The sequence below is a fragment of the Podarcis erhardii genome (genome assembly GCF_964252035.2).
Source record: "Podarcis erhardii genome assembly, chromosome: 9".
Lineage (NCBI taxonomy): Eukaryota > Metazoa > Chordata > Lepidosauria > Squamata > Lacertidae > Podarcis > Podarcis erhardii.
In genome coordinates, this window is record NC_138512.1 from 66,402,282 (window position 1) to 66,429,949 (window position 27,668).

The 27,668-nt window shown below is 44.5% G+C and overlaps 1 protein-coding gene across 2 annotated transcripts in view; it reads right to left on the bottom strand.

The window, feature by feature from the left end:
* The window catches only part of ARHGAP24 (Rho GTPase activating protein 24), a 430,705-nt gene that overhangs the window by 385,183 nt on the left and 17,854 nt on the right, over positions 1-27,668 (bottom strand). For both annotated transcript variants that reach the window (XM_081876822.1, XM_081876824.1), the window contains exon 2: positions 6,075-6,211. The gene's annotated coding sequence lies outside the window, so the exon portion shown is untranslated. The remainder of the gene's footprint in view (positions 1-6,074; positions 6,212-27,668) is intronic.

The window sequence follows — 27,668 nt, forward strand, 5'->3', positions numbered from 1 at the left end:
CCTTCCTTGGGCCATTTGTCTTATTTGACCTTCAAAACACAATCGTACCTCAATACTTCGGTTCTAGCTGGGAAGCTTTGCGAGTGATTTGCCCGACAGCCAATTAAAAATCCATGTGCGTGCGGGAGTGTGTGCGGTGCTTTTGAAAGCTATTGTTGTAAATTCTGTGGAATGGTTATTGGAGTGGTTGCTGATACAAACAAAGGCCTGCTCAAACTACCTAGTGTAGGGTGTTGCCATGAACACAAAACATTCCTGAAGCTGACACCTGACCAAACCGGGGAGACAACCTTGGCCTACATTTTGTATATCACTCAGTTAATTGCCAGGGTTTGGCTTGGCTTCCCTTCTTTCGTTTTCTTTACAAGTATTTGGAAGTTTTGCCAGAATTATTTGAATGAAGTATACACGGAGTAGTGCAGGAAACGGCATTATGCAGATTCAGACAAATTGTTCCATCTTGTTCAGTATTTTCTGCACCACAGGGGGAGAACCTTGAGCTCATGGTTAGCTCAGTCGGTACAGTTAGAGGTCAGGGTCATAGGTCTGAGCCCCACATTGGGTGAAAGATTCCTGCATTGCAGGGGTTTGGACTAGATGGCTATGGGGTACCGTCCAAAACTCTGATTCCATGGGCCTCCATGTCACGGTCCGGTCTACAGGTGATCGAAGTCCCGGCTGAGAACGTCGGGACCGGGGGCCAGATGGCAGTGTGGGAACAGGAATGGGAGTCCAGAAGCCAGGGGTCCGAGGGTCAGGAAGCAGGGAGTCACAAAGTCAAGGGTCCGAGGGTCAAGAAGCAAGGAGTCACAAAGTCAAGGGTCCGAGGGTCAAGAAGCAAGGAGTCACAAAGTCAAGGGTCCGGGGGTCAAGAAGCAAGGAGTCACAAAGTCAAGGGTCCGAGGGTCAAGAAGCAAGGAGCCAAACACAACGAGGCAGGAAACATGTTGCTGTGGCAAAGAGCCGAAGGGAAATGTTGACCTTATATCCCTTCCCGGCTCTTGCCACCAGGTGCAGTGAGTTACCAAGTGGCCTCACCTGTGTGGCCACGCCTTGCCTCTCTAGAACAAACTTAGGAAGGCCCCAGCCCTGCGAAGCCCTACTGGTCACAGGGCCTGGCTCCTGCACGCACTCCTGACACTCCAAGAGTTCTAGATTGGCCTGTGAGGCTGTTTGTTTCCCCTTCGCTCATCTCACTTGCCCCATATGTCAGGTCACAGAAAGCTAGGTGTGGGTACCATTTGCTCCCCATTCCTCTGAAAGTGGGGCTTGCATTCAGTGCCTTCCCCATTTGTTGAAGACCAGTTACACCTGGAAGTTTTTGACAGCAGCTGACCCCTGCCACAAGAAGGGCTTTCTTTCTGGGCTGAATTCAGTGCCAAAAGCCAGCCCTGCTTTCCACAAGGAACGCTGCACAGGAGTTCTTTTGCAGCCACATTATGGAATCTTTTGCGGCCCCAGGTTTAATTAACATCGGAGTTGGAAAGGAAGAATTCAGAGCGCATGTCAAGAAGAAGAAGAAGAAGAAGAAGAAGAAGAAGAAGAAGAAGAAGAGTTGGAGGAGGAGGAGGAGGAGGAGGAGGAGGAGGAGGAGGAGGAGGAGGAGGAGGAATAGTAGTTTGGATGTGATATCCCGCTTTATCACTACCCGAAGGATTCTCAAAGTGGCCAACATTCTCCTTTCCCTTCCTTCCCCACAACAAACACTCTGTGAGGTGAGTGGGGCTGAGAGACTTCAGAGAAGTGTGACTAGCCCAAGGTCACCCAGCAGCTGCATGTGGAGGAGCGGAGACGCGAACCTGGTTCACCAGATTACGAGTCTACCGCTCTTAACCACTACACCACACTGGCTCACTGCCACATTGACTTTGTCAATGCATGGTCACCTAATGCCCTCCATTCTCAGGTGAATGAAAGGCAGGCAGCGCCACACACTTATCAGGGACAGCTCATGAAGGGTGGTGAAGGCTTGGACCTGGGAGACCAGGGATCGAACCCCCACTCAGTCATGAAGCTTGCTGGGTGCCCTTGGGCCAGTCACTATTTCTCAGCCTAACCTAACTCACAGGGTTGTTGTGAGGATAAAATGGGGAAGAAAAGAACCACCTGAAGCTCATTGGAAGAAAGAGCAGTATATAAACATAATAAATAATAATAATAAAATAAATTACACTGGATGGCTGCAGGACTTCAGACAAGGGACATTCTCCTCCCTATTTGGAGGTACCATGGATTGAACTTGAGACCGACTGCCATGCAAGTCAGATGCTCTGGCACTGAGGCATGGGAGCTCCCCAAATTGTGAGTAAAAACCAGTAGCCACATTTCCACTGATTGAGCGCAGTTCTGTAGTTTAGTCACGTACACACACCAAATGTAGAGATCAGCCCCATTATCCTATGGTACAGTGGTACCTCGGGTTACAGACGCTTCAGGTTACAGACTCTGCTAACCCAGAAATAGTACCTCGGGTTAAGAACTTTGCTTCAGGATGAGAACAGAAATCGCACGGCGGCAGCAGCAGGAGGCCCCATTAGCTAAAGTGGTACCTCAGGTTAAGAACAGTTTCAGGTTAAGAACGGACCTCCAGAACGAATTAAGTTCTTAACTCGAGGTACCACTGTAGTTCAGTTTTCACTTCTATTGAAACTTCCCAAACCTAAATGTGAACCAAAAGGCAGCTATCCTTAAACTTTTCACACTTTTACGAAATGGCAGTGTCATTACTGAACAAACAAAAACCCAACTGTGTGCAAAAGAAAGGAACGTTGGGGAAAATGGCCACAAAGATGTATACACCAGGGATAATAATGTACAAATATGCATTCTATTAGTGGAAATTGCTTGCAAAACTGCATATATTAGGAGAAATGCACACAAAAATGTCCAGGCAGACATTTTCATGGGGAATCCAAAGCTGAAACTGGAATTGACAAATCTTTCCACCCACAAAGCAATGAGGCATGTTGCGCCATGAAGTTGCTTTGTGGTGTAGTTCCTCCTTAGCTCCCACCTACACAGGTTCTGTGGAGCCAAGATACCTGAAGGGCATGAGAAAAACAAAAGATACTTCCAAGGATGAACGTAGCAGCAGCTGGTACTGCCATCACAACTATTCTCTGTACCACAATTTTAATGCAAGCTTATGATTAGATAAAACTGCCATATACTGTCAGACCATCAAGCCCAGGTATGGAAAACTGATAGATCTCCCAATGTTTTCCCTATTTTGTGTTTTATTTTTAAATTTGTATCCCGCCCTTCCTCCTAAAGGAGCCCAGGGCAGCGACCAACAGCAACGTCTTAGGAACAATTCCAATACAGATGGGAGAGTGGGAAAAATCTCCCCTTAAAAGACTTGCTGAAAGAGGAATGACTTCAGCTGGCACCAAAAGAGAGAGAGAGAGAGAGAGAGAGAGAGAGAGAGAGAGAGAGAGAGAGAGCACAGAGATATAACCTGTCTAATGCTCAAGAGGAGGGAATTCCAAGGGGCAGGTGCCACAACACTAAAGGTCCCTTTCCAACACTGTGCAGAACGGATCTCCCGATAAGACAGCATCTGCAGGAGGCAATGGGGATTCTACTTAGCTTTCATAATCCATTGTTGGTCATGTTTTCCCGCCCCATCAGACCTGCCTGGGTAGTGGAATGCAGAGTGGGACCTCTGCAGCTGACGGCCAAGTTCATGTGGGAGGAGGCGGTTCTTTGAATATCCTAGTCCCAAACCCTTTGAGCCTTTGTAGATGGTACCGTATTGGCCTGAATATAAGCCGCACCCGAATATAAGCCACACCTTTAAAATTGGAGGGGGGAAGAGAAAAAAATACCCGAATATAAGCTGCTCCCTTCCTTGTTGCTCCTGGCTGCATACTGGGCAGGGAGGAGCCACGCTGTGTTGCCGGTGGCCTTTCTTCTACCTTGCTCTCCCCCTCCCCAGCCTTGGGAGAGAGGACGGGACTATGCATGGGGTGTGGGGTGTGGGGTGTGGGGTGTGGGGCGGCCACTGCTTTGCCATGCTCCTGGTGCTGTTTGCCCTGCGCTCCTGGCTGCATACCGTAAGGTCCCGAATATAAGTCGCACTTTAACTTTTCACTGTCGGAATTGAGGGGGGAGTGTGGCTTATATTCAGGCCAATACAGTAATAATCAGCATCTTGAATTGCATCTGGAGAAATGAACCAGAAGCCAGTGCAATTGTACCCAGAAATGAATCACAAGCTAGATTGGTGTGATACTGTAAGAAAAACATATACCAGAAAGTCTTCCGGCCAGCCACAGCATTTTGTACCAGCTGTACATTTTTAGGGGTTTTTTATCTAAGACATTCTTCCCAAACCTTGGGTCCCCAGATGTTAATGGACTCTAACTTCTTTCACCCCGCCCCCAACAAGTGTGGCCAATGGTCAGGATTGTTGGGAATTGTAATCCAGAAACATCTGGGGAGTCAGGTGTGAGGAAGGCTATTCTAACACGTGTATCTTACCCTTTCTCTACATTGACATAGATCCCTCTCCCAAATGCACAAAGTTATATTTTTAAAATTATCAGATTTGGGATACATTTACACAAAGCAAAACAAAACCAACTCTGTCATACAGAGACAGTGTGAATGACAGAGAACTGAACAGGGGTCTGAGACCGGAAGGGGAGGGGCGAGCTATGGTCCTCCAGATGTTGTTGGACTGGCTGGGTCTGTTGGGAGTTGGATTCCAACAACATCTGGAGATCCACAGGTTCCTCAAATCTGCTTTAATGCATGGTCATCAAGTCTGGCAACACTCTGAAAATATCTGAGTCTTTTGGAAAAACACACACACATTTGTGAGAAACATCTGAAAACCACATTAGACAAGCTCTGATTGTGATGGATGGAAAAAATAAAAATATCCACCAAATAAAGAAGCAATAAATTGGAAAAAAAAAATTATAAAAAAGGAAGGAAAAAAGGAGTCTCCATAGCAATTTTAACTACAGGAATAAATGCTCCAGACTTGATGAATTTTTAATACAGCAATGTTGACAGATATAGAATTCAAAGGATGCTCAGATAATGAAGTTGGGGGAAGTGTCATCAAGTCTCTCCTTTAGAATACCCAAATGTTTAGCTCATCCGACTGAAGATACTGTCCAGAGGGCAGTCATTCAACTATCTGTCAGGGTCCATCTCTCAATAAAGGGAAATATGAAAGGGAGAGGGAAGTAGAGCAGCAGCTTTGTTGGGGTGCAAGGATTCTTGCACACAGGCGCATCACATACCTATGACATTTTCAAAGCCTTTTTCCCCGGTAGGTCATATCAGGGGGCTCATGTGACTCACCTCCATGTGTTGAAAGGTGTGGATGAGGTTGAAAAGCCACGCGGGGAAGCTCAGGGCCCCCACCAGTGCATGCCACTGCCTCACACAAACACACCCAACACCCACCTACTCAAGCTACATCAGAACAGGGTCCCTCCTCATGTACATGACTAGAGCTCCCCTATATCAGTAGACAAGCAGAATGCCTCTTGGCATAGCTTTGGCATGCAGGAATCAAGGTAGCAAGGTGGTGGTGTGGAAGGAGGTGGGCTTTGCCTGCACAACCCTGTACACAGCTTATTTCAATGTGTGGAGGGGATTGGGTGGGGGGGGGAGACACCCTTTTTAATCACACTGTTGTTAGGCAAACATAGTGAAATACACTCAGAGTCGAGAGTGGATTTCATGCTCTTTATTCAGCTCACAGTGGTGAGGAGGAATGGAAGTTCCCCCAGAATGTCTGCTTTATATACATTATTTACACAATGGGCCCCATGTTTTTAGCTAATTCCGGAGAATTCCTGTAGGCCAATCAGGTTGCAGATTCACTTCCACCTGGAGCTGGATTGGGTGGCCCCTGTGGACTACTCAGACTGCTGCATTCTGGGTCCTATTGTTCTAGGACCAATAGACTGCTGCATTCTGAATCCTATTGTTCTAGGACCAATCAGACTGCTTCATTCTGAATCCTATTGTTCTAGGACCAATCAGACTGCTGCATTTTGGATACTATTCAACTCAGTACATAACACATAGTGAAGATACGTAGACAGTCTTACCTCGTATATACTACATCAATCACCTAATCTCTGTAGGAGAAGACCCCAAAACAGGATGGCGACGCCAGCTACCTTCAGGGCGCCATGGCCTTCATCCAGAATGATGGGCACCTCAAGAACTGAGGATGGGTCCATGCCTGCAAAAGACAAAAGAAGTTTCCAGTTTCAACAGCCCCCTTCTAGGAACCTAAGCATCTTCCCCATACTGAGTCAGACCATTGCTCCATCTGTCTCAGTATTGTCTACACTGACTTGCAGTAGCGCTCCAGGGTTTTGTACAAGAGGTATCCCCCAGATATGCCAGGAATGGAACTGGGCCCTTCTGCATTCACATGAGGTTCTCATGCAAAGTGGCCCTCTCTGCTAAGGAAGAGAGCACCTGGCAATGTCCTCAGGGAGATATAGGGCACCTCCGGGTGATGAAGCACTCTCCAAAGCCACTGCAATCTCTGTGTTATGTCAGAGAGAGAACATTAAGAAACAATCCATTAATGGCATTATACTCCAGTGAGATTATGTGCCACTGGCCTCAAATGTTGAAGGGTTGCAGTTAATTGGGCACTTACATTATGGTTACCAGATTTTTTTTCAATGAATCCGGGGACACTTTATTTATTTATTTTGAAGCTGAGTAGCAACAGGGAGTCAGTAGTGGGGATGGTGAGGCAAAAGACCCTGGGCCCAAGCACACATGCATATTGTATAATATTCCCACTTCCCCCTCTGTTTTGACAGATCAGGGGAGGCTTGGGAGTCATGGGCAGGTGGCTGTTGCCCAGGAGGGGCCAGCCTGGTAGCGCAGTTGGCTCTGGCTGGCTTCAGGGGCTGCTTGCTGCTTGCTGCCGTGGCACAGGAAAAATGGCGGGTGCCATGGCAGCGGGTAGCAAGCAGCTCCTGAAGCCAGCCAGAGCCAACTGCGCTACCAGGCTGGCTCCGGGCTGATGAGGCTGCCACTGCCACATTTCCCAGGGACAGATTTGCAAATCTGGGGAAGTAATGGGGACGGAATTTGTCCAGGGACAGATTTGCAAATCCGGGGACTTCTGGTAACCTTAACTTACATTCATCTGTGGTGGGAGCAATGGCATTGGAACAGGGAGGCCGGGGGCGATGCGCCCTGGGTTCCATGTCTGCAGGGGTGACAAGAAGACACCCTGCGGGGGCTCACAATGGCGCAACCAGCCATCACGCCACTGCAGCCGCAAGCAGAGGATTCCGGCATCGTCTGTATGGCACTGGAGCAGCAGCGGCAAACCGCTATGTACAGCACATGTGCGGCGTCGCTACGTACGGCGCATGCGTCATATGTAGCGATGCCGCACATGAGCCCTATGTAGCGACGCCCACCCCAGGTGTGACGACGCCTTCCTTTGCCCCTGGATAGGAGTGTCTGCAGATAGTTGCTGCCAGGCCTGTGCTAATAGAGAAGCAATAGGACTCCTACTGTTGACCTCTAGCACCATATAAATGTTGGACAATTGCCATTGCAGAGAAACTTACACATGAAATCCATGCCAACAAGGGACAAGCAAGACAGGATGCCTTTTATTTATCTTCCATACTGAAAAGACTGACCATGCAAGGACCCTTCCAGCCCAGTCTGGAAACAAATAATTAAGGATTCAATAATTAACGGTTCGAGCCTTTTGGAGAATCATCATCACTTAATGTTATTTATGATGCATCAAGTCCCTCCATCTGACAAATATGATAATGGTGATTGCCTTCTCCCATATTAGACCCATAATGAGAGAGAATATTATGCCAGCTCAGCTGTAACACTGTTGTGGTTCCCAAGCCCTTCATGTGGCCTGGAGTTTAATTTGTTTGTTGCAGGTGGTGAGGAGGAGCTCCTCAAAGAGTAGGGCTCAAGCAAATAAGGAGGCCCAAGTATTTGCAGAGACATGGAACTCATGCTTCAGAAAGAGGTCAAGTCAGAGAGGTCAAGCCCAATGCAAAAATCTAATTGCTCCATCTGATAATTGCTGGTGCAACTCTGTTGCAATTCAGAGACATAAAGGCTATCATAAGACAGGCTCTGAAGAAGTGTATTTATCTATTAAGTTTATATCTGACCTCCAGTATATCTCACGGAGCTCAAGATGGAGTATGTGGTCCCCTTCCCCTCATTTTACCTTCCCAACAATCCTGGGAGGTAGGATAGACCAAGTCAGAGGCAATGACTTTCACATCTTCCCCCTACGCTTGAGGAGCTCTCCTCAGCTCTTCATCCAAGTGGCAGTGTTTGCTGCCTGACCTGCTGGCTTGAAGCCACCAACCCTTCAGTATTCCCTGCTTTGGACCCTTGCTGCAACCTGTCCCTGAACCATATCTCCCAGAGCAGAGCCTGAGTGCCAAATATTTCCATATTAACAGCAATTGGGGATGAAGTGCGCACATCTTCGAAAACCACATCTGTTCACAAGAACTGAAAAATGTGCATCGACCAGATCATTGGACTTAAATGGAGGCCATTGCTCAAATTAATACTGGCAGTTTCCCGTGCTTCATGCTGCATTAACCAGATTCACAAGTTTTCATCTTTTAAAAAGTGCAGATTAGCATGATTTGTATAAGCATCCTTCAGCACAGGGCACTTCTGTGAGGAACTGCCTAACTCAGCGATATCAGGTCAAAACAAAGACAGTTCACCTTGTGACGTAATTTCAAAATCGCAAACACAAAATTTAAAACCGCGTAGTTCCGTCTTCTAACCAACATCGAAGAACAAAACTCCCCCATTATATAAAATTTCCCCATCCCAAAATAACAGAAGCAGCAACCACAGTAAGCAACATTAAAACCATCACATGTGAAGAGGATGCTCCTTCTAAATCTATAAAACAGCACTGCTGCTAAATTAATAAAACTATTAAATACCACTGAAAATTTCTGAAAAACCTAGGGGAGGAGGAGAAAGAATTTTACACAACTGTTGTATACACAACAGAGGAACTTCCAAATATGCTTTGCTTTCACTGTAGGCAAAATGTCAACAAGAAAGCATATTTTGGGGGGCCCTCCCCAAAACAAGAACCACCAGGGCAACTGATCACTTGCCGCGAGTTTATTTGCAGCACTGAAGCACATGCGAGCTGGCATTTCTGGAGTTAAAAATATTTGCTATATCTAAAAAGAATATCCATCACCCAGTTACTGAGCACTAAAATTTATGCTGCGGCTGCTATTAGCTTTGCATATACTTTACAACCAGATAAAATCACATTGTTTTTTTTCCCTTCCCTTGCTCGCTAGTTCAGCAAATCTTTATAAAATATGCCATGCCCGAGAATAATATGGCTATCCAGCTTCTTCCGTTAATCTTTCGCTAATTTCCATTCTTTCAATATATCTCAAAATAGCTTCCTTGATTTGTTATTCATAGTAGCAGCTATTTGTTCATTTTCTTACAATCCTCCCAGGACACCCGGCCCGTTTCTCTCAATGCCATGACCGCACTGTAGATATTCCACCGCTAAGCAGGATTTCATTATTATAGGAGGATTTGAGGGGCAACGTGACATGAAGGTGAAGTTTGTACCACTTTAACTGTAAGCAGCAGTTTCATCTTGGCTCTGCAGTCTTCTAGTGCAGTCCTAGACGTACCTACTCTATGGTTCTCTGACCACAGGTTTCCCATTCCTGGTCTAGCCCAAAGGGGACTGGCAGAAGCAGCAAGTGAAAAGAGTGTTGTGATACTCTAGTCCTGATTGCAGGCTTCCTGTTCTTCGACTTCCATGAGCAGAATCATTGTGGACTCAAGACTGTCCATGGAGGCGCAGGACAATTCTGTGTCCAGGGCAGCTGTTTACCACCTCCATCTGGTACGCAGGCTGAGACCCTACCTGCCCGCAGACTGTCTCACCAGAGTGGTGCATGCTCTAGTTATCTCTCGCTTGGACTACTGCAATGCACTCTACGTGGGGCAACCTTTGAAGGTGACTCAGAAACTGCAATCAATCCAGAATGTGGAAGCCACACTGGTGACTGGGAGCGGCCGAGACCATACACTGGTCCTGAAAAAACTACATTGGCTCCCAGTACATTTCCAAGCACAATTCAAAGTGTTGGCACTGGCCTTTAAAGCCCTAAACAGCCTCGGTCCAGTATACCTGAAGGAGCGTCTCCACCCCTATTGTTCAGCCCGGACACTGAGGTCCAGCTCTGAGGGCCTTCTGGCAGTTCCCTCACTGTGAGATGTGAGGTTACAGGGAACCAGGCAGAGGGCCTTCTTGGTAGCGGCGCCCTCCCTGTGGAACACCTTCCCATCAGATGTCAAGGAAATAAACAACTATCTGACTTTTAGAAGACATCTGAAGGCAGCCCTGTTTAGGAAAGTTTTTAATGGTTGATCTTTTTATGTTCTGTTGGGAACCGCCCAGAGTGGCTGGGAAAACCCAGCCAGATGGGCAGCCTATAAATAATAAATTATAATTATAATTACCCAGCCCTCTTTTTCATTTGCACAAACAGCCATGACCACGGGGATGTTCAGTTCACAGCTTTTATTAGGGGATTAAGTGTTATATAGCACACGCCACCAGCCACCCATCAAAATGTGAGAGATGCATCTCCCTGAGTCTTAAAGCAACCTCCCTGGATTAATGTTTCAGGCAGCTGCCCCTACCCAGGAGTCAGCTGGCGGGTCCACTCACAAGCACTTTGGTATCCCATAAATATAGCCCAGCAGTTCCGTGGATGGAAGCTTTAGCTCAGCCTGAAAGTGGAACTGAGATTAAACATAACCGGATCCTTTAGATGGAAAATGAATGACACCCTATTAAGGGATCAGGAGATTGTTAAGAAGGCCCAAAAAACTTTAAAGGACTATTTTGAGATAAATTTAAACACCACTGTGGAAAAAAGAACAATCTGGGACGCAAGTAAAGCAGTTATGAGAGGGTTTCTAATACAACAAAATACGATTAAGAAAAAGTTCTGGAAGGAAAAGAAGGAGAAGATATTGGAGAAAATAAGAGAAGGAGAGAAAAAATTAAGATCTAGGCCCAAGTCGAAGGAAGTGCTGAGAGAAGTGAATTTTTTCCAGGCACAATATTCGAAATTGATAAATCAAGAGGTGGAATGGAAAATTAAACAAATGAAACAAAGATCCTTTGAATCAGCAAACAAGTGTGGGAAACTGCTAGCATGGCAGTTGAAAAAGAGACAAAAACTTAATACAGTTACAAATCTAGAGATTGAAGGGAGAATGGTTCAGAAACCCGAGGAAATTAGAAAGTGTTTCCAGAGATATTTCAAAGAACTTTATTCACAAGGGCCACAGAAAGACTTTGAGGTGGATCAATTCCTTAAAACTAATGGATTACAAAAAATAACTCAGGAAATGAGAACTACCCTGAATAGTAATATTACTCAGCAAGAAATTGAAAGTGCCATTCAGAATCTTCAATTAGGCAAATCTCCAGGCCCTGATGGACTTACCTCCAAATACTATAAGGTTTTGAAGGACTATTTGATACAACATCTGTTGGAGGTCTGTAATCAGATTATGGAGGGGAGGAAGGCACCGGAGACGTGGAAAGAAGCTTTCATCACATTGATACCTAAACAAGAATCTGAAAAGACCCAGCTTAAGAACTACCGCCCCATCTCACTCCTAAACGTGGATTACAAAATTTTTGCGGATATTTTGGCAAGTAGGTTTAAAAAAGTACTCAATGAAGTGATCCATAAGGACCAGGCTGGCTTTCTCCCCGGTAGGCATTTGTTTGATAATACAAGAAACATTATTGACATTTTGGAACTTCTACAAACAAATCTTAATACCAGAGCGGTTTTAATCTTTATTGATGCGGAGAAAGCCTTTGACAACATTTCTTGGATGTTCATGAAGAAAAATTTGGAAGGGATGGGAGTGGGGCGGGGGTTTGAAAATGGAATAGAGGCAATTTACTCAGAACAAAAAGCTAAGCTGATAGTAAACAATGTGGTGACAGAGGGGTTTAAAATTGAAAAAGGGACACGACAGGGGTGCCCCCTATCCCCCCTATTGTTCATTTCAGTTCTGGAGGTGCTATTGAACATGATTAGAAAGGACCGGTCTGTACAAGGAATTGAGGTCGGAGTGAAACAATACAAACTGAAAGCTTTTGCAGATGACTTGGTATTAACATTACAGGAGCCAGTCTCTAGTACTAAAAGAGTGCTAGAATTAATTTCTGACTTTGGTCGGGTGGCGGGATTTAAGCTGAATAAGCAAAAAACTAAGGTTTTAGCAAAAAAATTGACAACTACAGAAACAGATGAGTTCCTGAAAGAAACAGAATTAAATGTGGTTAAAAAAGTAAAATACCTAGGGGTGTATCTGACCTCCAAAAATTTGAATTTGTTTAAAGATAATTATGAGAAATGTTGGTCAGAAATCAAAAGAGACTTGGAAATATGGTCAAGATTGAAACTTTCCTTGTTGGGCCGAATAGCAGCTATAAAGATGAATGTATTGCCGAAAATGTTATTTCTGTTCCAGGCCCTACAGATCGTGGACAAAGTGGAATGATTTGGAAAGTGGCAGAAGGATATTTCTAAGTTTGTTTGGCAGGGCAAAAAGCCCCGAATAAAGTTTAAAATACTAACTGACGCGAAAGAAAGAGGGGGATTTGCCAGACTTGAGGTTATATTATGAATCTGCAGCCTTCTGCTGGTTGAAAGATTGGATCTTATTGGAAAACACTGATGTCCTAGATCTGGAAGGGTTTGATAATGCTTTTGGGTGGCATGCATATTTGTGGTATGACAAGGTTAAAGTTCACAAATTGTTTAAAAACCATATTGTCAGAAGAGCAATTTTGATGGTCTGGACAAAATATAAGGACTTATTGGAGAGTAAGACTCCGAGGTGGCTCTCACCGGTGGAGGCCAAGGCACGTAAGAGACCTAACATGGAAGCCTACTGGCCTAAATATTGGGAAATAATTGAAAAAATTGGAGACAATTGGAGGTTGCTGAGCTTGGAAAAATTAAAAAACAAGGTGCGAGATTGGTTGCACTATGCTCAAATTCAGGAGGTTTTTAAAGTGGATAAAAAGGTTGGATTCCAGGTGGAAAAATCGAAATTAGAGACAGAACTGTTAGAGCCAAAAAATAAACTACTTTCGAGAATGTATAACTTGCTGCTTAAATGGAATACACAGGACGAGACAGTCAAATCCGCCATGATAAAATGGGCGCAGGACTTGGGGCACAACATTATGTTTGAAGACTGGGAAAGGTTATGGAACACCGGAATGAAATTTACGGCATGTAGTGCCTTGAAGGAAAATATTATGAAAATGATATACCGGTGGTACATGACCCCAGTCAAACTTGCTAAGATATATCACCTGTCTGACAACAAATGTTGGAAATGTAAAGAGGCGGAAGGGACATTCTTTCACCTCTGGTGGACTTGCCCGAAAGTGAAGGCCTTTTGGGAGATGATTCATAATGAACTAAAAAAGGTACTTAGATTTACCTTACCTAAGAAACCGGAGGCCTTTCTTCTGGGCATTGTGGACCAGAGAGTACTTAAGAAAGATAGAACTTTTTTTATGTATGCTATCACAGCAGCAAGGATCCTGATTGCTAAGCATTGGAAGACACAAGATTTACCCACGCTGGAGGAATGGCAGACGCAGTTGATGGACTACATGGAACTGGCCGAAATGACTGGCAGAATCCGAGACTTGGGAGAAGAAACAATCGAGGAAGACTGGGAAAAATTTAAAGACTATTTGAAAAAACATTATAAGTTGTATGAATGTTAAAAAATGCACTTTTGAGGAAACTCTAGCTTCAGCAATTGTAAATTAATGAAATGGAAATTAAGGTACAAGAAGTCAGAGGTGGAATAATGAAATAACTTTATTATGTTTAAGCTAAAACGTATAAGATGTCGGTTACAACACTTTGGAAATTAGATAACATGATAAAATGAAAGATACAATAAGTTTTGAAATAAGTTAACAAATTGCTGATGTTTTGTATCACAGAGAACGCAGGGTTAGGAAGATGCGGGGAAGTTCATTGGATTTGCTGAAAAAAAGGATTATGGAAATTTGTAACTTCTCTATTCTATTTTCTATATCTGTCTTTTATTCTTTTTTTCTGTATTTCATAAACTTAATAAAAATATTATTAAAAAAAAAAAAAAAGGAAGCTTTAGCTCAGCCTTTCCTGGTGCTAGCATAGCGTAAGAAAGAACATCCTACTCTTCCATTCCAGAACTGTCCCAAGTCCGGGAGGGTTGAAGGATAGGAATCTAGCCAACAAGGATTTGTAGCAATGCTTACCCACCTTCTGGGACTTGTGGGGGAGAGTCCTTCCTTCAGCCTCCTTCCGAGCATGTTCCCATCTGGGGGGCAGCTAAGTAGCCTCTGCAGCCGTACACCAAGTCCTGCCACCAGCTAGTCACTCCAGTCTTCACCAAGTGTTTTCCCCCATTTGCCAGTTTCTTCCTGCTTGCCACACACCTCTTCTGAATTATAAGGAATCATGAAGCTCAATGGTCTACAGCTGGGTCTCATTCCAGCCAGGTCTTGCTCCAGGTGTTTCTTATCAAGGAGTGCCACAGGAAGGGAAGTTAGATTCTGCCTCCAAGTCAGGTTATTCTGCTCTGCTTGGTTTTTAGCTGTCCTCGATGCTCTATTGTTTTGCTGCAGGATCATTTTTATCAGCCCAGGGGCCATGTTCTTCCATGGCCAACTTTCTGGGGGCCAGTGATTACAGAATCATAGAATTGTAGAGTTGGAAGGATCATCTACATAGCTGTCAACGTTTCCCTTTTTTTAAGTGAAATTCCCTTATTCCGAATAGGATTCCTCGCAAGAAAAGGGAAAAGTTGACAGCTATGGTCATCTAGTCCAACCCCCTGCAATCCAGGAATCACACACACACACACACACACACACACACACTTTTCCATCCTCCATCCAGGCAAGCAAAAAGCATTACTATGGTTCTGCAACAAGGCAAAAGTATTTAAGGAAGATCCAGAGAAAAGCTGTTGTCCTGGGAGAGGGCATAAGAAGAAGAGAAGGAGAGTTTGGATTTGATATCCCGCCTTTCACTCCCTCAAAGCGGCTAACATTCTCCTTTCCCTTCCTTCCCCACAACAAACACTCTGTGAGGTGAGTGGGGCTGAGAGACTTCAAAGAAGTGTGACTGGCCCAAGGTCACCCAGCAGCTGCATGTGGAGGAGTGGAGACGCGAACCTGGTTCCCCAGATTACGAGACTACTGCTCTTAACCACTACACCACACTGGCTCTCAGGAGAGAGTCCCAGGGAGCAGTCCCAAGGGCCTGATATCGAGATTGGGGGGCCACAATCAATCCTCAGACCCGAGACTTCCCAACTTTGTTTTATTCTATTGTTCTGACATGAGGAGTCAAGACTTGCTTTGTATCAGCTGAGGCTCCACACCACAAACACATCAACTGCAACCTAATATCCTCAGAATAAAGCTGTACGGAAACATTGATTTCTTATATTTCATCCCACAGGAGATCAATTTGATATGTGAAATCGATTTAAATTAACTTGTACTTTTCCTGCAGATTAATCAAGGTGTGTGGTTTTTTAAAAACAACAACACACGTTCAGTAAATGGGTGGTATTAATACTATTCCTACTCAGAGTAGACCCACTGAAGTTAATGTACATGACTAACTTAGGTTTGTTAACTTTAAGTAGGACTTAGCCGAATGCAGCCCAAAGTCTTTAAACATTGCCGACACTCTTGGAGCTCAACTAGACATGACAATTGGAAATCAATGACTGAAGTTCCCAGTGCTTTAAATTTTTAAAGATTTTTTTTTTTTTAAGATTAATAGCAGCTGAGGCTCCTAACAGGAATTTGGAATAGGGGTAACTTATGCCAGGGTAAGTTACACTGACTTCCTATGGTTAGGATTGCTCCGCTAGTTAAGCAAACTTTTGTATACGAAGGCCATAAAAACAAGGGATCCTATAGATGTTAGTCATTATTACAGCTTAGCTTTATTTTCCCAAGCCAGATATACAACCAGTGGCAAACTTTGGGCTTTAACATTTCAGAGGCAATGCCAAAATTCGCCTCCCCCCTCGCCTCTCACCTTCCATTATTCCGTCATTGCTACAGCGCCCCCTGCAGCCACCCTCCGAGGCAGAGTGGCTGCCGGTAAACTGGCTGCGCTCCCCTAAATCTGCCTCTGTATAAAAACTACAGTTTTTGCCTAAAACAAATTCCATATTATAATGGATAATTAAAATTCATGCATAACCTTTGCCAGCCATTCATTTAAATAATAATAATCAAAAAAATCAGCATTATTACAGGAAGAGAGTGCTTTGATTTTAGAGTAGATTTTATCACATAATAGAAAATTAGTGCTTTAATAAAAGAATGGACATCTCAATTTGGTCAGAAAAGGGGTCGTCCATTCATTCTACACTTTTATATGTGGAAGATGATGTCATTATCAAGTCCATACGCCAACACACAAAGCTATTCAGTGGGTCCATGTTGAATAACATGAGAGGGGAACAAGGGTCTTTTGAGGGACCAGAAATAATTCAAGATCACACTGTGGGGCTTTATGTATTGCCGCTATCAGATATATTATATAACCAATAGCATATATCAGAACTCAAATCCACAATAGGCCTTGATCTGTTGCCTGAAGGATGTCAAGGAAGGAGGCAGCCTTTGTCAGGATTCACAGAATGCTGTGTAAGATAGTAAGTCTGCAGGCTTGAGTTTGCTAGTTGATGCAACAGGCTGATGCAATACAGTGGTACCTCGCAAGACGAATGCCTCAAAAGACGAAAAACTCGCAAAACGAAAGAGTTTTTCGTTTTTTGAGTTGCTTCGCAAGACGAATTTCCCTATGGGCTTGCTTCGCAAGACGGAAACGTCTTGCAAGTTTGTTTCCTTTTTCTTAAAACCGTGCATTCACTTCGAGGAGCAACTCATAGCACGTGGTGTGGTAGCCTTTTTTGAGGTTTTTGAAGACTTTGGTGATTTTTGAAGCTTTTCCAAAGTCCGTGCTTCGCAGGACGAAAAAATCGCAAGACGAAAAAACTCGCGGAACGAATTAATTTCGTCTTGCGAGGCACCACTGTACTTTCTATGGAGGTGCTGGGTGAGAATGACTCAGCAGTAATGTGCTGACAGTTGATTGGCTGTCATCGGTTTAAAAGGGAAACCTGTCCAGCAGTAATGGTGGTATAGAGGAGTGTTGTCAGAGAGAAAGAGTCTTCCTATTTGCCTTAAGGTGCAGCCAGGTACTCTGTCTGGCTGTATGAACCGCTTCCGTAGATATTTGTATATACAGTGGTACCTCGGGTTACATACGCTTCAGGTAACAGACTCCGCTAACCCAGAAATAGTGCTTCAGGTTAAGAACTTTGCTTCAGGATGAGAACAGAAATCATGTTGCGGCGGTGCGGCGGCAGCAGGAGGCCCCATTAGCTAAAGTGGTGCTTCAGGTTAAGAACAGTTTCAGGTTAAGAATGGACCTCTGGAACGAATTAAGTACTTAACCCGAGGTACCACTGTGTATAGCTCACAATAAATAATACTGCACTGAAGAACCTGGGACATTTCTGCTAAAGCGCCGCGAAGAATTCGCGACAGCCTTGACCCAAGATGCCTCTTTATACTAATTGCCAAATTGGGTCAGGTGATTCTCTATAACCTATTAATTTTTTAAGCTTGATGGTCTGTACAATCAGAAGATCTGATTCACACAATACTTTGTGACAGGGGCATTCAATGCTAGTACTACTCAGAGGAGACCCATTGATGTTAATGATTGATTTCAACTTTTTAATGCAGTTTTTACTGCATGTTTATGTACTTTCATTGTAAACCGCTCTGGATTTATTTTTTAAAAAACTAACAGCAGAATATAATTATTTTTGTACAGTTGTACCTCGGAAGTTGAACACAATCTGTTTCGGGAAGTTTGTTCGACTTCTAAAACGTTTGGAAACCAAGACACAGCTTCCGATTGGCTGCAGGAAGCTCCTGCAGCCAATCGGAAGCTGCAGAAACCACGTCAGACATTCAGGTTCCAAAAGAACATTTGCAAATTGGAATACTCATGGGTTTAAGCCGTTCAGGAGCCAAAACGTTCGACTCGCAAGGCATTTGACTTCCGAGGTACGACTGTATATAAATAAAATGGGCATGTTTAAGTTTGCTTCGTTGATCTTAATGGGTCTACACTGAGTAGGACTTAGCTGAATGCAACTTACAATTCAGTTAAATTTTGCAGTCATTATTTCCTTTGAAAGCAAGAGTTGAATAGTGGACACCCAAATCAGGAAGCCAACTCTTGCCATCGTGACAGAGGAGCCATTCACCTGGCATTTGATTGCTTTGCGTTGCCCTGCCTACCAGGATGTAGATGGGGAGAAGCAGTGAGGTCGTTAGGGTGCAAATGCATTGGCAGGAACTCTGGGTGGGTTTAGCTGGCGTGTTTGCACCACGCTAACCTTGCCCATTGCCTCTCCCTCCTGGTAAGCAGAAGTAATGCAACCAACCAGAGGCCCATAAAAATAGCCACCACACAAAAGCAACATCCCACAGTCCACCTTGCCATTGAGTAATATGCAAGCCCGACCATTGTCAGAAAGAATGAAAGTGAAGAAGTTGCTCAATTCTGCAGGTCGTCTTGCAGGTCACCTTGACGCTGTGCAGCAATCGCACTGAGAGGATATCATGAAAGGAAAGTTGCACAAAAACTCCTTCCTGATCTAGTTACCAGTTTTTAGAGACTTGCCATGTAACTAAAAGAGGGACACTCCTTGCAAAAATAATCTCGGACCATCTTCCTGCCAAATCTCATCTCTGAAAAAATGATTGCATTACCAGCTGATGCCTGCTACAAATAATATGAAGATGATCTGAATAAGAGATGGACATGTTTTATTAAAACATTCACCTAAGTGAATTTTCCTCTCTCTATTATACTTGGAACATTATTCTTCCACTAAATGATTGACAGGTAAGCTGTTTGTCAGTGAAGCAAATTTTGGGAGGGGCAGAGGAGGAAAGAGGGTGGGAAGTTGGTGTAGCAGCACTGTTGAATTTATAAATGATGATGATAATAATAATAATAATAATAATAATAATAATAATAATAATAATATCACCATCATTTATAAATTCAATATGTATCTTCCACATTTCTTTGGAAATGCACTTTCCAATCTAATATTTATTATGATCACGGATCAGCCAGAACAATGCACTTTAAAACACAACAGTAATGCATAATGACAGAGGTGACTAACCTCAGATGTTGCTGAATGAGATGCAGCTCCCATCAATCCCAGGGAACATAACTCAGTGACCAGAGATGATGGAAGGGGTTGTTCAGCAACATGTGGAGGACCACAGGTTCCCCGATCCCTGTACTAGGACGACAGCAGCAATAAAATCCTTCAGAATCACAGAGTTGGAAGGGACCACAAAGGTTGTCTGTTCCAACCATCTGCAATCCAGGCAGTTCTTTTGCCCAACCTGGGGCTTGAAAAACCCACATCCCTGAGATTAACAGCCTCATGCACTGCCAATTAAGTTATCCCAGAGATTTCTTTCCGGTTTACATCATCTTCCTGGGGGTTGTGGGTAGGGCTTTAAACGGTCGAGAATGATTAAGGTGAGCATCAGGAGCAATAGAAAAACATTAGTGTGGCCATTTGGTGGGATTACAGTGGTACCTCAGGTTACATACGCTTCAGGTTACAGACTCCGCTAACCCAGAAATAGTGCTTCAGGTTAAGAACTTTGCTTCAGGATGAGAACAGAAATCGTGCTCCGGCGGCGCGGCAGCAGCAGGAGACCCCATTAGCTAAAGTGGTGCTTCAGGTTAAGAACAGTTTCAGGTTAAGAACAGACCTCCGGAACGAATTAAGTACTTAACCCAAGGTACCACTGTATAAGAAATAATTTCAACTGGTACACACCTGACTCCCACAGATGGTGTGCCTTTGCTCAAGGAAGGAGGTTTGTGAGAGCATGGTCAAGAAGCTGTTCTGGAAATGGTTGTCCAAAACATAATGAAGGCACAGCAGTAGCTGATGACTCCCCGGGTGATGAGAAGAGACATGCAAATATTGGATCCCTTGAAAAGTGGGTGGAAAAGTAAACGGCTGGGGGGGAAACCAGAGCACTAAAGAGCAATCACGGCTTTGTGGGCCTGCATTCCTCCTAAACACTACAGCAACACCCTCTGGCAAAAGCAAATATTTTAAGAGGGGAAGTGCTAGCAGGAAAGCTGCTTATTGCTTCAAGATACATATGAAGTGGTGGAGGTCACAGCTAACATCTGTTTAAACTTGGCCTTTGCATCTTTGAAGCCCGGGCTGGCTCTACAGCAGGGCCAGCCAATGGGGTGCCCTCCAGATGCTGTTGAACTACAACTCCCATCAGCCCCAGCCAGCACGGCCAATGGTCAGGGATGATAAGAGTTGTAGTCCAGCAATGTCTGGAAGGTTACAATATGGTTACATTGGCTAATCCTGCTCCAGAGAGTTCAAGGCCAGGAATCGGGCGGGGGTGGGTCCCTCACTTCTGGCAAAGAGCCATGCCCCCCAAGCAACACTGCCCCCAACTGCATGGAGATGGGAATGCGCAAGAGTGTCTCTTTTTTCCAGCTGACATGTTTAACTGCGTAAGACATTCAACCTCACATTTATAGAAACAGAACCGGCTGAAGAGAAATGCATCTTGGGATACTGCTGGGGAGACGGGGGCATCAGGCAGGCCCCCAGCTGGCTCCAGCCACCGGCCGGCAGCCGGGCGATCACCGGTCTCCCTTGGAACAGCATCAAACAGCGACACGAGCCTCAGATATGTTTAGAGAGTTGTGCACGCTCTATCAGCAGAGTGAATAATTCTTCTCACAAAGGAAGAGGCCGGCAGAGCCATGTGTACAGCATTTTATTCAGCATAGTTCAGGAACAAAGGAAAACATGTCTGCTTCCCTTCATCTCCAGCAAAACAGCTAAAAGCAAAAGCAATATACAAACGGAAGTTCCCAGCAACTGCTGGAAGTAAACAGGCATGTGACACACAATAGTCATGCCTGTTCCCTTTTAAGATGGAACGGAACTATATCCCAACAGTGATATGGGGAGCTGAGAGGGAAAGGGGAGGGGATACTGTGAAATCAGGTGGAAGAGACTTTCCCCAAAACAGAAGATGTCACCTCCACCTCCCTCCTTCCATGTTCTGCCCCACCTCACACCAAAGCCCACCCCATTCAGAGGGTCCCACCATAGGAGCCAACTCCTAGGGGCTGATGTCCCTCCAGCCACCCCAGTAAAATATTTGAGGGGGCCCAGTGTCCCCCAAAGTTGATGGGGGGCACACCATTCAAATGGTGTGCATGTCCCATGTCTTGTCCTTGATTATTGGAGGGGGATATTTTATTCAAGTTGGCATCTCTGGCTCCCACATTCCTTGAAGGAGTCTTTTCAGGGAACTGCAGGGCAGTGAAGGGAGCAGAGAAATCAACTGAGAGGTGCTCCTTGACTCAGATACCCTGCCAACTGTTTCCCTTAAATAAATTTTCCTTTTCCTGTTTTTCACAGCCTTCACACATTTGACTTGGCAACATCAAAATGGGCTGTTTTCTTCTCCTCCTCCTCCTCCTCCCCTAGCTCAAAAGTGAAAAAAACAAGCACCTGAATAACTTGTCCCAGCAGCTGTTTGGGGCTGTTTACCTTTCCACAATGCAATTTTGAATAATTACTGTAATCCCTCTGAATTCTTCATATTGTCTCATCTCGCCGCAGACAGACAATTTTAATTCAGCTAAGGAGTGCAGGGGGCTTAATAGAGAGAGGACACACAGATGATTTTATGTATAAAAAAAATTAACAGAAAAGAAAAAGGGGAAACCATCAAAGGTGGATGCTGAGCTCTAGTTAAAAATCAAATGTATATCGTCTGAAGACAGCTATTCAGCAGCCACCATCTTCAGCTCTGATCGACAACGGATTGCATCTGGCTGTCCCAAATATAACCTGTGCCCTCTGCACAAAATACAGTAGACACATTGTGTAAACATGCACCTCTCTGTTCCAGAATACTGTCTTTTCATCCCATAATCACAGAGTAAGACTGCCAGCTGGGTTTTTCTTGAAATGTACTTGGAAATTATCCTTGGGCTGAAATATTGCGCATGTTTACTTAGCAGCATGCTTTATGGATGTCAGGTGAACTTATTAAAAAAATACAGATTGGACTTTGCTGCAGGATTCGTCAGATATATATATCTATCTCCATATATATATATATATATATATATATGCTTTCGTAGATTTTCACGGGTACAGGAATGCAGGTTTTGGTGTCCTCGGGTGTCTTCCCGTGTAAAAGTTGGGGTGTCTAGGCGACGTTTCGACGAGGTCTCACTCGTCATCTTCAGGCTGGTGCTTTCGGCTTCTTGTTACTGGAACAGAGCAGGATCTCAGTGTTTGAGTTCCTATAAATACTGTAGAGGGGGTGTGGTGTATAGCCTCCAATGTTCTGGGCAGAGAGGAAGTTCCCAGGCTAGTGTGCCTTTTCTTCTTTTGTTCCTTAATTACTTGAGAGATATCTTGAGTGATTTCTTGAGTGATATCCTGAGTACCACTTAGGTGGGTCATTAGGTGTGGATTAGTTGTTAAAGTCTTTGTGTCTTGACCTCTTGAACTTTGTGAAGAGTTTTCCTGAGAAGATGGCTGTACTGTACTTAGTTGTGCTCTGGCTTGGCTTCGTGTATAGGGGCGAGCTGTGGTTTTGTGGCTTGTGTCAGCCAGATCTGTGTAGGGATTGCAGGGGGGTGCAGCATCCGGAGGTGCCACCATGGATTGGCTACTGGATGGTGTCTGTAATTCATCTGTGGAGAGGGTCTGGGTTTGGGTCTGGTGTGGTTGATTGGTGTTGGCGTTCTGTGTGCCTCTGGATCTGGTGTCAGTTTTTGTGGGGAGGGCTAATTTCCAGATGTCTGGCAAGCGGGATGTGTCGTCACGCTTGTTCATGTTGTGAGGGTGTTTCTCTATCTCGATGGCTTCCATGATTATTCTCTTGTGGTGATGTTCCGTGTTAAAGAGCAATTTGGAATCTGCAAAATTAATTTCGTGTCCTGTTTCTTTCATGTGTTGGAAAAGAGAGGAAGTTTTTTCTTCTTTTTTGACGGCATTCTTGTGTTCTGCGATACGTGCATTTATTCGTCTGTTTGTTTGTCCAATGTACGTGGCTGGGCAGACTTTGCAGGGTATTTCATAGATCCCTTGGTTTTCCAACTGGATTTTATCCTTGGGGTTTCTGAGGATATTGGCTATTTTTTGGTTGGTGCAAAAGGCTGTTTTGATATTGTGTTTATGGAGGATTTTGCTAATTTTATCTGTAGTGCCCTTGATATAAGGGAGGAGGGCCATGCCATTGTTTTCTTCTGTGTCTTGGTTTTTGGGGGGTGTTTCCTTTTGGATTAGCTTCGTAATCCTGTTTTGCTGGTATCCATTGGCAATTAACACGTTTGAGAGATTCTGTAACTCAGTTGTCAAGTGGTCTTTGTCAGCCAGGCGTTTGGTTCTGGAGATGAGAGTCTTGGCTACGGAGTTTATTTGTGCAGGGTGGTGGTGTGATTGTGCATGTAAGTAGCGGTTGGTGTGTGTTTTTTTCCGGTAGATAGTGTGTCCTAGGGAGCCATCAGGTTTTTTGTAGATTAGGACGTCAAGGAAGGGAAGTTGGTTGTTGGCTTCTATTTCCATAGTGAATTGTATTTTGGGGTGTAAGTTGTTGAGATGTGTGAGGAAGCTATCCAGTTTTTCTTTCCCGTGTGGCCAAATTACAAAGGTGTCGTCAACATATCTGAGCCAAAGTTTGGGTTTGTGTTCTGACTTGTCTAAAGCATTGGTTTCAAAGTGTTCCATGTACAGGTTTGCGATGACCGGTGAGAGGGGTGATCCCATAGGTGCTCCTTCTATCTGTTTGTATCTTTGTCCATTGTGGATGAAGTACGTGTTGGTTAGGCAGTGGTTGGTCAGGTCCAAGATGTATTCGGGGGGATTGTATTTGTTTTGAATAGCTGTCAAGGCTTCATTAATGGGCACTTGTGTGAAGAGAGATACAACATCGAAGCTCACAAGTAGGTCATTAGGATGTAGGTTTTGCTTCTTTATTGTTTCTATGAACTGGAAGGAGTTTGGTACGTGTGAAGAGATGGATTCTGCATAGGGCTGAAGTTGCTTGGCGAGAAATTTAGCGAGATTTTGTAGAGGTGAGCCTATGGAGCTGACTATTGGTCTGAGTGGTGTTCCTTCTTTGTGTATCTTGGGGAGGCCGTAGAGTTTGGGGCATCTGGATGATTTTTCTCTGGGGATGATTCTTAGCTGGATTTCCACCCTCCACAGCAACCCATGAAACAAACAGTACATAACATATCAGACAGGATCCTCACCACAACTGAAACCAAAGTACTCTCCAAAGGTTTCAACTTTGCAGTCGCCCCGAGACGCATCCCCACGGAAAACATCATCTGCGGAGTCGAAGCTAGCCTAACCAAAATCAACCCAGATGAAGCCAATAAAATCAGACTTGAAGTCACCAACATCCTCTGCTCCAGCAAACCACCCAGAAGCAATTTACACAAAGAAGAACAGAAAGCACTCACCAACCTGAGGAAAGACAACAACATAATCATTCTCCCAGCAGACAAAGGTAATGCCACAGTGGTGATGAACACATCGGACTACCAAGCAAAACTATCAAATCTACTCCAAGATCCTGCCTACAAACCTATAAAAACAGATCCCACCACCTACCTGGAAAAAACCACCAAATCCAAAATAAAAGCCTCTCCTATCAGTGAAGAAATCCAGCTAAGAATCATGGAAAGGGTAGTGCTCAGGGACTTCCCTGCTGTCATAATGAACATTGCAATAAGGATTTCCCATGTGCTTCTGGAGCACTTTTGTAATGGAAAGTCCTCATCGACCGCAGGACTTTTGATTACATCCTTTTCATATATTCCAGCTAAAAACCCCGAAATTCAATTTTTTGGGTACCACCAAATTTTATAAAGATGATTTGTATGATCTGGCAAAAGCTAAGCACTTTTAAAACACATCCTTTTCAGCTTTCGACTGAAATTCTGTACTGCTCCCATACTATTCCTGAAACTCCAAATGTCTGTTCAGCCCCTAAATTTTGTGGACTCTCTTTCCTTAGAGGTTTTTAAGCACATGTTGGATGCCTATCTGTCATGGATGCTTTAGCTGAGATTCCTGCACTGCCAGGGGTTAGAATAGATGACCCTCGGGGTCCCTTCTAACTCTACAATTCTATGATTCTATGACATTGTAAGAGTTTTTCTAAATTCTTAAAATAGCTGCAGCCTCCCACCCTCGCACAACTGGATTAAATTTTCAGCCATAGCAGCCCCCTTAGCATGGATGAACCCTGCCATATTCCGGGCAGATACATCCAGGTGTTTTGTTCAGGGCCACTATAAAATTTGATATTGAACCATTTAAACCAAGGAAAAGTCTGTAATGCTTTGAATGTTTTCCATAACTGGATTCAATTTGCAGACATTGTCACCCTTTCTGAAGGGATGAAGCCTGACAAATTTCAGAAGGATAGCTGCCAGTGGTTCTCTCACAACAGCAGACATTGCCATTCCTGGGTGGTACAATAGGAATCACAGAAGGGTGGGGTTCATAAAATCATAGAATTGAGTCTAGCCCTCTGCAATGCAGGAAACTCAACTAAAGCAATAATAATAATAATAATAATAATAATAATAATAATAATAATAATAATTTATTATTTATACACCACCCATCTGCTTGGGTTTCCCAGCCACTCTGGGCGGCTTTCAACAAAGTATTAAAATACAGTGGTCTGTTAAACATTAAAAGCTTCCCTAAAGAGGGCTGCCTTCAGATGTCTTCTAAAAGTCTGGTAGTTGTTCTCTTTGGTGGGAGGGTGTTGCAGAGGGCGGGTGCCACTACCAAGAAGGCCCTCTACCTGGTTCCCTGTAACTTGGCTTCTTGCAGTGAGGGAACTGCCAGAAGGCCCTCAGCTCTGGACTTCAGTGTCCCAGCAGAACAATGGGGGTGGAGACGCTCCTTCAGATATACTGGACCGAGGCCGTTTAGGGCTTTAAAGGGGAGCACCAACACTTTGAATTGTGCTTGGAAATGTACTGGGAGCCAATGTAGGTCTTTCAAGATCGCTGTTATGTGGTCTCAGTGGCTGCTCCCAGTCAACAGTCTAGCTGCCGCATTCTGGATTAGTTGTAGTTTTCGGGTCACCTTCAAAGGTAGCCCCACGTAGAGATAACTAGAGCATGCACCACTCTGGCGAGACAGTCCACGGGCAGATAGGGTCTCAGCCTGCGTACCAGATGGAGCTGGTAAACAGGTGGCTTGTGGGTCAGGAGGAAGTATGGGATTCAGGAAAGCTTAGGATGTGTGATTTCCCCCACTGTGTTACACCATAGCTCACTGATGGGGAGTGGGTTTCTGCCCCACAGCGGCTATCTGGAGATACAGTCTCTTCTTCCTGGGGTGGTGATCTCCCCATTTGGCATGCACAGAGGAAATCATTTTTTTGTTGTTGTTGTTTAGTTGTTTAATCGTGTCTGACTTTTTGTGACCCCATGGACCAGAGCACGCCAGGCACTCCTGTCTTCCACTGCCTCCCACAGTTTGGTCAAACTCATGTTGGTAGCTTCGAGAACACTGTCCAACCATCTCGTCCTCTGTCGTCCCCTTCTCCTTGTGCCCTCAATCTTTCCCAACATCAGGGTCTTTTCCAGGGAGTCCTCTCTTCTCATGTGGTGGCCAAAGTATTGGAGCCTCAGCTTCAGGATCTGTCCTTCCAGTTAGCACTCAGGGCTGATTGAGGAAATCATAGATGCATGCAGAAAACAAAAATAGTTTTTATTCTCCTCTGCAAATCACTGAGACTGAGGTGCCCTGAAAAATAATTCATTGTGATGAAAAGCTGTCCATCAGCATGAAATATCCCCCCCACATTTTCACCCCTCCCATCTCAAGTTCCTGCCATTTCTCCTGGTTTGTGACATTCAAACAACCTGTTTACAATATAAATCCCCTGTTTGGAAGCACCCAAAATGATGGACAAATAGGTTGTCCACCTAATTTCTCTGTGCCAGACAGTTGTTAAAATCCCAAGAGTAGGACCAGAAATTCAAGATGAGACACTGAAACTCACTAGCTTAGACCTACAAGTGTACAAAATCCTTAATGCCTGAGCTTGACCTTTAAAGGTTCTAAGTGCCTGCAACTTCACATCAACTTTGCAAAAGGTCTTTGAGTCCTGGGCCTCGTGGGGAGAGGACAACTCAATCGAACGCTTGGCACACGCATCCATTTTTATTTCAGCCGCATACCAGGCATCTCTTCTCCACAGAGTGAAACTGTTACGAGACCAGCTGTCGCCAAGTTGTAACTACAAAGGAAATTGCAGCAGGTGTTCCATACGGGAGGACTAATGGATAATCGTGCCACCTGTGCTCATTCATTTGCTGACAGAGGCGGTTGGCAGGTGGATGGTGGCTAACAGATTGAGGTTGAATCCTGACAAAACA